Here is an 11,245-nt window from a genome sequence, read left to right as displayed (position 1 = left end):
AAAAGTTAGATAGTTGCTTATTTCCTTGACATCTTATGGGAGGGCGTTCCACAGGGTGTTCCGCAGGGCAGGTGCCACCACCGAGAAGGCCCTCTGCCTGTTCCCTGTAGCTTCACTTCCTGCAGTGAGGGAACTGCTAGAAGACCCTCGGAGCTGGACCTCCGTGTCCGGGCAGAATGATGGGGGTGGAGATGCTCCTTCAGGTCTACTGGGCCGAGACAGTTTAGGGCTTTAAAGGTCAGCACCAACACTTTGAAAGAAAGGCTAAGCTGCACCTCATTTTTCAACAAAAGCAAACGACCAGAAAGGCTCTTTGAGAGACAGCTAAATGAGAACAGCTACAGCTCATCTCTGTTTCCACCCGTTGATTTTCTTTTTTTAAAGAAGAGTTATATAAAAACAAAGGCCGGATTACTCTGAGTGACTAGCGTGTGCCTGTTTCTTGCAGCTTTTATGTAATCCGAGGGCAGAAGGGGTGAGATGCCCGTCATCTAAGAGCTGGCCCTGAACAACCGCTCCAAAAACTAGTGTAGCATTTTGGCAGGGAGAGGAAGTTAAGGGCCGTAATGACTCTGGCTGCCATTTCTCAATGCCCTGTCCTGAACTTGACTTGAGAAAGTGTTTCTTCACACAGAGCATTGTTCTGTTTTGGACAGAAAGCGGTGAAGGCCACCCACCTAGAGAGTTTTTAGGGTGAACTGGACAAATTCATGGAGGAGGAGACTATCGGAGGCAGTCGGAGACAGTCAGAGGCAGCCATACTTGGGAATACTAGTTGCCAGAAACCATTGGAGGAGAGGGGGGGGGGACTTGTGTTTGAATCCTGCTTGTGCAGGGTTGGATTTAGGTTTTCGTTAGAAGGGACCCCAAGGTTCATCTAGTCCAACCCACTGCAATCACAGCGAAAGAACCCCTGACAGATGTCCGACCATCCTCTGTTTAAACCAGTGTTTCCCACAGTTGGGTCTCCAGCTGTTTTTGAACTACAACTCCCATCGTCCCTAGCTAGGAAGGCCAGCGGTCAGGGATGATGGGAATTGTAGTCTGAAAGCAGCTGGAGTCCCCACTTTGGGAAACACCAGTTTAAAACCCCCAAGGAAGGAAAGTCCACTAGCTTTTAAGGATGTTCCTTCTGTTAAAGGAGACATCTATGGGCTCCCTTGGACAAGAAACAAGGACACCAGCCAGGAATACCAGAGCAAAACAGCAGCCAGTAGGCTTGGTCTTTATTGAAGACTGTTGCGACGGGACTCCCACCTGCCACAAGGTGGAACAAGATGTAAACCCTGAATAAAAAAGCACCCAAACTTTTATTAGCTGCTAATCCCCATGCTATATCTCCCCCCCAAACTACATCACTCATACATCACGGTTATATCATGGAAGGGGAGGTCTGGTGGCAGTAATCTGAGCATCCTGGACCCTGCCCCATGGTTCTCCTTGCCCTCCACCAAAGACCCATCAAGTGTAACAAAAAAGATCTTTGCATTTCCCTGTTTCCCAGCCAAGTTAATCACACCCTTTTGTCTTCATCTGGGTTTGTTATATCCGGAATGGCTACCTGTCTGGCACTCAGGTATCAGGATGCCAGGGATTATCACTCAGGCAGAGGGGCTGCCGAGTAGCTGAGCTCACGTGTCTATATGAATTTCTGAAGTTTTCCCAGTGAGTCAATACACAGATACATTTATCAGTGAATTCTTACATTTGGTATCGTGCAGCAAAGGCCCTTTGAATAGACAGGAAGCAACTGTGATGAAGTGTTTTGTGGGGACAAATCACAAACGTCACAAAAGTGATTGTGCTGATTTTGGTGGTGGGCATGATATCTGCTGGAGGGGCAAAACACCCCACAACCTAGACATAAATTCCTGCAAGAACAGGATGGCTCTGATCTGCTTCCACAGTCAGAGGCAGCCATACTTCTGAAAACTAGTCTCTCTCTCTCTCTCTCTCTCTCTCTCTCTTAATATCTAGCCCGATGAAGATTTCTGTAGAACTCAAAAGCTTGCACACATTTTTGTGACATTTTGGTTGCCGCTCCAAAAGGGTCTTCTCCCGCATGCTGATTTTTGAATCTCCCTTGTGGGCCAAGGTGGCTGCCTTTGCTATTTATTTATTTATATTATATAGAATTATAGAATAGCAGAGATGGAAGGGACCCTGAGGGTCATCTAGTCCAACCCCCTGCAATGCAGGAGGGTTTTTATAAAAAAATGATGAAAACAGTTTACTCTCCCAAATCATTAAAGGTTCCTTTCTCATTACAGTGGTACCTCGGGTTACATACACTTCAGGTTACATACGCTTCAGGTTACAGACTCCGCTAACCCAGAAATAGTACCTCGGGTTAAGAACTTTGCTTCAGGATGAGAACAGAAATCGTGCTCCGGCGGCAGCGGGAGGCCCCATTAGCTAAAGTGGTGCTTCAGGTTAAGAACAGTTTCAGGTTAAGAACGGACCTCCAGAAAGAATTAAGTAATTAACCCGAGGTACCACTGTAGTCAGAAGTGTTTTCGTCAATTAACCAACTGTTTAATTAAAGCGCCAGATTTACTGTTTATGATCCACAGTGATATTTTCTCCCTCCGTGATTTATTGCCATGAAATCTTGCCTTCTTCTGGCTTAAGCCCAGATACGACTGTCCATTGGAGAAGACAAATGGAGGGGAGAAGGCAGATGGGTGGCTGCGATGAGCCTTTATGGGGAGCAGGTGGAGATGCTCTGGTCCTGGGGTGGGAATTTGTAGGGGGAAAGGGTTCACACACACACACACACACACACACACAGTGGTACCTCGGGTTAAGAACTTAATTCGTTCTGGAGGTCCGTTCTTAACCTGAAACTTTTCTTAAGCTGAAGCACCACTTTAGCTAATGGGGCCTCCCGCTGCGACCGTGCGATTTCTGTTCTCATCCTGAGGTAAAGTTCTTTTTTTTTAAAAAAAGAAATCTTTATTAGATAGTTTATAGTTACAAAAAGAAAAAAGGTAAAGAAAAACAATACAAAAAATCAACAAACAATACATCAAAAATAGAAAAAAACAATACAACAAAATAACAAGAAAAAACAAAAACATTTAAAAGCACATCCAAATTTCATATCTTTATCTTTCATTTGCTTGTTTCCTCGACTTCCTCACACCTCCCTTTTTTGTATTCTAGTTCAAATTAACTGGTTCAGCAAATCCTTTCCCTCTTTCTCAGTTTTTTGATCTATAATTTATCTTAACACAGTCTTGCTTTCAATTTTCCACTTTTGCCCATTAACAATCAGTTTTTACATAATCCTTAATAACATTTCTGCTAAAACCATATAACTTCATTCCAGTATTCTTCTAACATTCATTAATTTTGCAATATTTCTGTAAATATAGTTTAATTTTTTTCCAATCTTCCTCCATTGATTCTTCTCCCTGGTCTCGGATTCTGCCGGTCATTTCCACCATTTCCATGTAGTCCATCAGCTTCATCTGCCATTCTTCCCGGGTGGGTAGGTCTTGTGTCTTCCAATACTTTCCGATGAGTATCCTTGCTGCTGTTGTGGCGTACATAAAAAAAATTCTATCCTTCTTTGGCACCAATTGGCCGACCATGCCCAGGAGAATATTTCTGGGTTAGCGGAGTGTGTAACTTGAAGCGTCTGTAACCTGAGGTAGCACTGTATTCACAAAAGGATTAAGTGCCTGCAGGATGGTTCTTGGTAACTAAGGATGGATTTTTGAAAAGTGAGATGGGAGCAAGCAGAAGGAGGGGGAAATCAATAGACGAGCAATTTGAAAGCCCCATCATTCATCTTCATTGATCATTTGGGATGGCACTTCCCTGAGGAGGCAGATTAATGAGTCTGCTAAGCTAAGAAGTCCAAGATCCTGTTTTCACAGTAGCCAACTGGAAAGCTCAAAAGCAGAACCTTTCCCTGCCCCCCCCCCATAATTTTTTATTAAATTTTCTGTTTCACGTTTTAGAATATTCATTTAAACCACCTTAAAATATCAACGACTTGCCTTCTTCTCTTTCCATGGTTCATTTGGCCTAACATAAATCCCTGCATATTTTATATCAACTAAATCGTTGAGTATTCCATTATTACATCCATCAAAACTTATTTACACTGCTGAATTTATCTTAATGCTGCCCATTTTCTCAAATATCCCCCCATATATTCAATAAACGTTTTCCAATCTTCTCTAAATGTATGTTCTTCTTGATCTCTTATTCTATATGTTAGGTCTGCAATCTGCACATATTCCATCAGTTTAAGTTTGGTTAAGACCTCACTTGTTTTCCATTCTGGGGTTAACAAAACACGGACCACAGTAGCGGCATACATAAATACATAAATATCCTTTTTTTGACACCTGGGAATCATAGCTGTCAACTTTTCCCTTTTCTTGCGAGGAATCCTATTCAGAATAAGGGAATTTCCCTTAAAAAGGGGGAAACGTTGACAGCTATGCTGGGAATTTCTGTCTGAATTATTCCCAACGAAAAGGACTCTGGATTTTGGGGGAAGTACTTTTAAATATATATTTTTTCAATTCATTACAAATTATTTCCTAATAAACTTTTACCCCTTTTACAAGTCCACCAGCTCAAAAGTAGAACCTGAGTACCACAACACCCGTGTTCTGGGCTTCAGTTTTAGGAGAACACTGACAAGCTGGAAGGTGTGCAGAGGAGGGCAACCAAGATGATCAAGGATCTGGAAGCCTTATGAGGAACGGTTGAGGGAGAAGGGGAAGTTTAGCCTGGAAAAGAGGTGACTGCGAGGCGATGTGATACCCATCTTCAAGGGCATCCTGATCAAATTTGCAGATGACACCAAACTGGGAGGGGTGGCTAACACCCCAGAGGACAGGATCACACTTCAAAACGACCTTGACAGATTAGAGAACTGGGCCAAAACAAACAAGATGAATTTTAACAGGGAGAAATGTAAAGTATTGCACTTGGGCAAAAAAAATGAGAGGCACAAATACAAGATGGGTGCCACCTGGCTTGAGAGCAGTACATGTGAAAAGGATCTAGGAGTCTTGGTTGACCACAAACTTGACATGAGCCAACAGTGTGATGCGGCAGCTAAAAAAGCCAATGCAATTCTGGGCTGCATCAATAGGAGTATAGCATCTAGATCAAGGGAAGTAATAGTGCCACTGTATTCTGCTCTGGTCAGACCTCACCTGGAGTACTGTGTCCAGTTCTGGGCACCGCAGTTCAAGAAGGACACTGACAAACTGGAACGTGTCCAGAGGAGGGCAACCAAAATGGTCAAAGGCCTGGAAACGATGCCTTATGAGGAACGGCTAAGGGAGCTGGGCATGTTTAGCCTGGAGAAGAGGAGGTTAAGGGGTGATATGATAGCCATGTTCAAATATATAAAAGGATGTCACATAGAGGAGGGAGAAAGGTTGTTTTCTGCTGCTCCAGAGAAGCGGACACGGAGCAATGGATCCAAACTACAAGAAAGAAGATTCCACCTAAACATTAGGAAGAACTTCCTGACAGTAAGAGCTGTTTGACAGTGGAATTTGCTGCCAAGGAGTGTGGTGGAGTCTCCTTCTTTGGAGGTCTTTAAGCAGAGGCTTGACAACCATATGTCAGGAGAGCTCTGATGGTGCTTCCTGCTTGGCAGGGGGTTGGACTCGATGGCCCTTGTGGTCTCTTCCAACTCTATGATTCTATGATTCTGATTCAAATATCTGGCAGAAAATGCAAGCTTGCATTTGTGAGAAGGAGTAATCAATTGTGCCTCAAACCCAGTGGAAATTTACAGAAGACCATGTATGCAGGCAGAGTCAGCAGCTTGAGCGTGCTTCCTGTCAGTTAGACCACAAAAGACCACAAGGAGCTTCAGAATGCACAGCTCCCATATTAGGTAAAACTCGGATAATGAGTGTAGATTGGTCTATGTATTAGAATCGTGTTAAATTGCAATAGGTAGATTGTAAGCCAAGCCTCTAAGGGAGGGGCGGCAGCAATAGGAACAAAAGTCACGAGCTGAAGCTTGCTCGGGGCCCTCTCCGTACTCTTGAGTGCGGGGGGGCCCGCCTTTGCAAACGCGTTACAAATAAAAGGGTTATCCTTATATCCAAGGTTTCCTTGTCTTGTTTGGTGACCACGTTCAATATCTCACAAATTGGCGCTCCAACGTGGGGCCCTCGACGAGCTGTGCAGCGACCCCCGGTGAACGGGTAGGCGCCACTCCGATTTTTCGGAGAAACCCGACCCGGGCGTGTCTGTGACGGTTCACGAGGGCTGATTGACGGAAACCTGATATAGGGAGCTGAATCCGAGACTGAGAGGGAGAGATATCGCGGTCGGGGACCGTGAGTACCCAGCGGGGACGCCCGCCTGTTCACTAGTCGTGGGAAACGGCGCTGAACTGCATTGGGTGAGTAAATCCTGGGATTTGTAAGAGGGACGGGGGTGAGAGACTCGTCTCCTGAGTGAAAGAGAGGTTCCATACGGACGCGTGAGTGTGGATCAGGACCTAGTCCTGACGAGAGGATTAGCTTGCGGTTCCGTGGTCCCGCGAGGGAAACGGCCAGGCGAGTCCGCGTGAATCTGTGAGTGAGCGGTTGTGAGACATTGTAACAATGGGCAAGGGACAGAGTACGTGTAGAAAAGGGTCTAATGGAGGAAAGCAGGATCCCATTGATCCGAATAGTCCCTTGGGGCAGGTCCTACTAGAATGGGATGAAGATGGGGTGAGACAGTATACCAGGGGCCTGTCAAAAGTAAAAATGATTAATTTTTAGGGTAGTTTGGCCCCAATATCCAATAGGACCTGAGAGAGGTTATAATTGGAATCCAGAAGGGGAAACTGATACATATTGAAGGAAAGAGTGTACGTGACCAGGAGCATGCCTCCTGAGAAGGGAGGGGGAAGAGAGACTGACTTGTCAGTAACGGGTGAAGCAGTTACTGGTGGGGCAAGATAGGGTTGTTGTGCAAGGGGCTGTGCAAGTTGAGATAAACAAGGCTGTTGCGCATGTAAGGAAATGCAAGGAAACCTCCCCACCCGATGCCAAAAGAAGGGAAGGGAGGAAATTGGGAAAATAAGGGAAAGGGAGATGTGAGGAAGTCGAGGAAATAAGTAAATGAAAGATAAAGATATGGAAATTGGATGTGTTTTTAGATGTTTTTGTTTTTTTTTTTCTCTTGGTGTTTTGATGTATTGTTTGAAATGGCAAAAATGACTGGCAGAATCTGAGACCAGGGAGTGGACGGGGGCCAACTTGACCAGGTCTACCCCCCCCCCCCACCACTCCACGGTGGAATTATCAGGAGCAGGCTGATTTAGCCAGCCTTACCACTTACAGCCAGCATGTGCTGACCGGAATATCTCCCAACATACCCCTTCAGGGACCCTAGTACGTTCATCTCAACCCCCTGCTGTGTTTTGGGTGGGATACGCCCGAGCTAGACCAAATGCAGGAGCCTTGGAATCATTGGGGTTGGTGGCTGGGAATTGCAGTGGGAACCCTGTGCTCCTGGATGGCCATTTATTTCTGCTGGCATGAACGCCATAGAATTTGTGGGGAAAGCGCCCTGCAATTATTTCCCCTAGTTGTTCTATTGCTTTTTCTAGTAGGGGAGCCCACAGCTGCCGGAGTTCCCCCTTCTCTGGTATGGGGCCTCAATCTCACTAACCAGATGCGTGTTTGGGGAGCCCACAATCCCTATAATAGACCTGGGAGGGCTGGGACATGTCCGGGTTGGAAAGACTCCTACCACGTGGTTGGATTCAGGGACTCTTTGCAATGTTAATAGGGCCCCTGCTAATTCTTTTGCTCCTCTGCTTGTGTATTCCCTGCTTATTGCAATGCTTGCAAAATATGGTATAACGTTTAATGACAAAGATGATGAATCCTACGGTGATTGCCCTGATGAAGGAATATAAGCCAGTCCCCCAGGACGAACCTAAGTATATTGGGTTGTCCAATAGAAAAGGAGGGTGGTTGGGAGACCCCAGAGGGACAAATGGTACTCCCCAAAACAACTATGATGGGAATCTTGGAGAAAGTGCACGAGAGTGGACATTTTGGGACTGAAGGAATGATTAACCTAGTTAAGCCCCTGTATTGGAGCCGTGACATGTGGCCAATGGCTCATGCCATCGCCTGGAAATGTTTAATTTGTCAGAAGGTTAATAAAACGCGGGCAAAGAAGACAGAAAGAGGGGGGAGACCCCTCGCAGTATGGCCTTTTCAACGAGTACAAGCAGACTTCACTGAACTACCGGAGAGGGGAGGGCAGAAGTACTTATTGGTCTTTAAAGACCACCTGACGGGATGGGTAGAAGCATACCCCAGTAGAAAGGCCACAGCTCAAGTAGTCACCAAAAACATACTAGAAAGCCTCATTCCTAGGTATGGAATGATCGAGACATTGGACTCAGACCGAGGAACTCATTTTACCCAAAAGGTGCTGCAGGAAGTCATGGGGTTGGTAGGAATAAAATGGGACTTTCATACTCCTTGGCACCCCGAGAGTAGTGGGAAGGTGGAGCGTGCAAACGCAGAAATTAAGAAACATTTGACTAAATTATATCTGGAAAATGGACTACCTTGGACGAAAAATCTACCCCTGGCTTTGTTGCGAATGCGGGTAGCTCCTAGGAAAGACACGGGATTGTCCCCTTTTGAGATGATGATGGGACGGCCTTATTTGACACAGTTGGGAAACCCCCAGATAGTATTTAAAGACTTGTTTCTGAGGAAATATTTGCAGTCACTGTCCCAGTCCTTATTATCTCTCCATAGGCAGGGAGTCTTGGCACAAAGACCCCCGTTGTTGGAACAACAACACCTTTCCCAGCCTGGCGACTTGGTCCTGATCAAAACGTGAAAGGCGGAGGAGCTTAGCCCGAGTTGGGATGGTCCTTTCCAGGTCCTGCTCACCACTGAGTCAGCAGTACGGACCCGAGAACACGGATGGACTCACTATCACCGGGTAAAAAGGGCCCCGCCTGAGAGTTGGACGGCAACACCGAGCCCAGACAATCCGTTGAAGGTGAAACTCACCAGATCAGGGACCAGGAACCAGGGAGGAGATTAAGGACAGTGAATGCTTTCCTGATGTGTTTATTTTGTACTTGCAAGTGTTTCTACGAATGTTGTTGCTGCGCTCACTGTGAAGCATGTGTTTGTTGCGTGCATTGTACTGAAGAATGCTCTATAGTCTTTGTAGAGGACATAATAATTCAATATTGTAGAGTCACTCTGCAGGGGGTGGTCCATTGTGAGTTACTAGAGACCCCCACGGTGACTCTAGCCTTGAGATATTTGAGGAAAACGCCAGATCCGAGACATTTTCCCTGAGCCATGAGAGGGTTAATGCTCCTTTTCCTGGGTCTGGGCATTGCCCGGATTTGTTCGGGCACCCAGGACCAGGAATGTACAGAGTGTATTCAGACCACAAAGACAGGGAATAAAGTCACCAGGACTTTAATGTATTACAATGTGGCCCCGGAGTGCCTCACACAATTAAGACCGTGTATATATAATCAAACTCAGTATTATAGGTGTCAGACCAAAGAAAATAAGACAGAATGCTATGAGCCTCTGGCGGTGGGGCCGATCACTTCAAGTATATATGTATATGGATACAAAGGGGGAACTGCAAACAAAGGGGGGGAAAGGAAGACAATGTTCTCTATAGCCCAAGACAGGCAGGGGTACATAGCACACAATGTAACGAGGGGAGGGAAAGCAGTCCATGTATGTTTCGATGCATGCACCGCTATAGCCAAGGGACAGGGCCCGAACAACTAGGCAGGAGTGACATGTGGGTCCCACAGCTGGGAACAGTCATATTTACAGAACAGGAAGTATTTGTCCAAACGGATAGGAGAGACCAATGTGGGAGCAGGGAGTGGGACGTGGAATTATTGGTACACGGAGGGAGTCAATAGGCAGCCCAGTTACAGGGGACCTGAGGGGGTAAATATCACCACTAGGGGAGCATCCACAGACTGCAAATCTGGAGGATGCAATCCCGTCTGCCTATGGGTCAAGGAATCTACAACAACCACACCGAAACACATATACGTGGGATTGGGGATAGATGGTACAGGGAAGGATCCTTATGGCTACTTAATTATTCAGGTACACACGAGCAAAGTAACAAAGAGACCCATTACGGTCTTTGATAGTTTGAGGAACAGATGCAACAGCTCAACCATCTCCCTCTTCCACCTAAAGCTCACAACATGTTTCTAAGCTTAGCCGAAACAATTGCAAAAGAACTAACAGTCAGGAATTGTTTTGTATGCGGGGGCACCAACATGGGGGATCAATGGCCCTGGGTAGCCCATGAGGTGAACTATACTGAGGTCTATAAAAGCCAAAAGAATTTTACCTACCACCATTTGGGAAATGAGATATGGCAGATCTCTAATCAGCTGGTGGGAACAGAATGCTTTCTAAGGAATGACACCAATGGAACATGGGTAGGGAATATGCCCTGCCTAGGGCAATGGAATGGTAAAGAATGGTGGAGCTCGGATAATCCCTCCAAAAAGTGGCCCTTATTGGACTCATAGCTGCTGGGTGTGTGTTGATTCCATGTGTTTTGCCCATATTTGTAAGGGCAATCAATAATTCTCTTTCTCTACTAGCGCAAAGGCAGGTCCAAACCCAGCTAATGTCCATGCGGTATGCCCCTGTGCCTACGGAGGGCGAAGAAGGAGAACATTGGGAATTGTTATGTGAATTTGAGGCAGGGTACAACAAGAGGGGGGAATTGTGAGAAGGAGTAATCAATTGTGCCTCAAACCCAGTGGAAATTTACAGAAGACCATGTATGCAGGCAGAGTCAGCAGCTTGAGCGTGCTTCCTGTCAGTTAGACCACAAAAGACCACAAGGAGCTTCAGAATGCACAGCTCCCATATTAGGTAAAACTCGGATAATGAGTGTAGATTGGTCTATGTATTAGAATCGTGTTAAATTGCAATAGGTAGATTGTAAGCCAAGCCTCTAAGGGAGGGGCGGCAGCAATAGGAACAAAAGTCACGAGCTGAAGCTTGCTCGGGGCCCTCTCCGTACTCTTGAGTGCGGGGGGGCCCGCCTTTGCAAACGCGTTACAAATAAAAGGGTTATCCTTATATCCAAGGTTTCCTTGTCTTGTTTGGTGACCACGTTCAATATCTCACACATTCTTCCTCTCCAGAGGCAAGGACCTGGGCCAATGAATTCAAATGACACGAACAGTGCCAGAGTTACATATAAGCTAAACAAG

This window comes from Podarcis tiliguerta, assembly GCF_965153285.1.
Source record: "Podarcis tiliguerta genome assembly, chromosome: 4".
Classification (NCBI taxonomy): Eukaryota; Metazoa; Chordata; class Lepidosauria; order Squamata; family Lacertidae; genus Podarcis; species Podarcis tiliguerta.
This window is presented reverse-complemented; position numbering follows the sequence as displayed.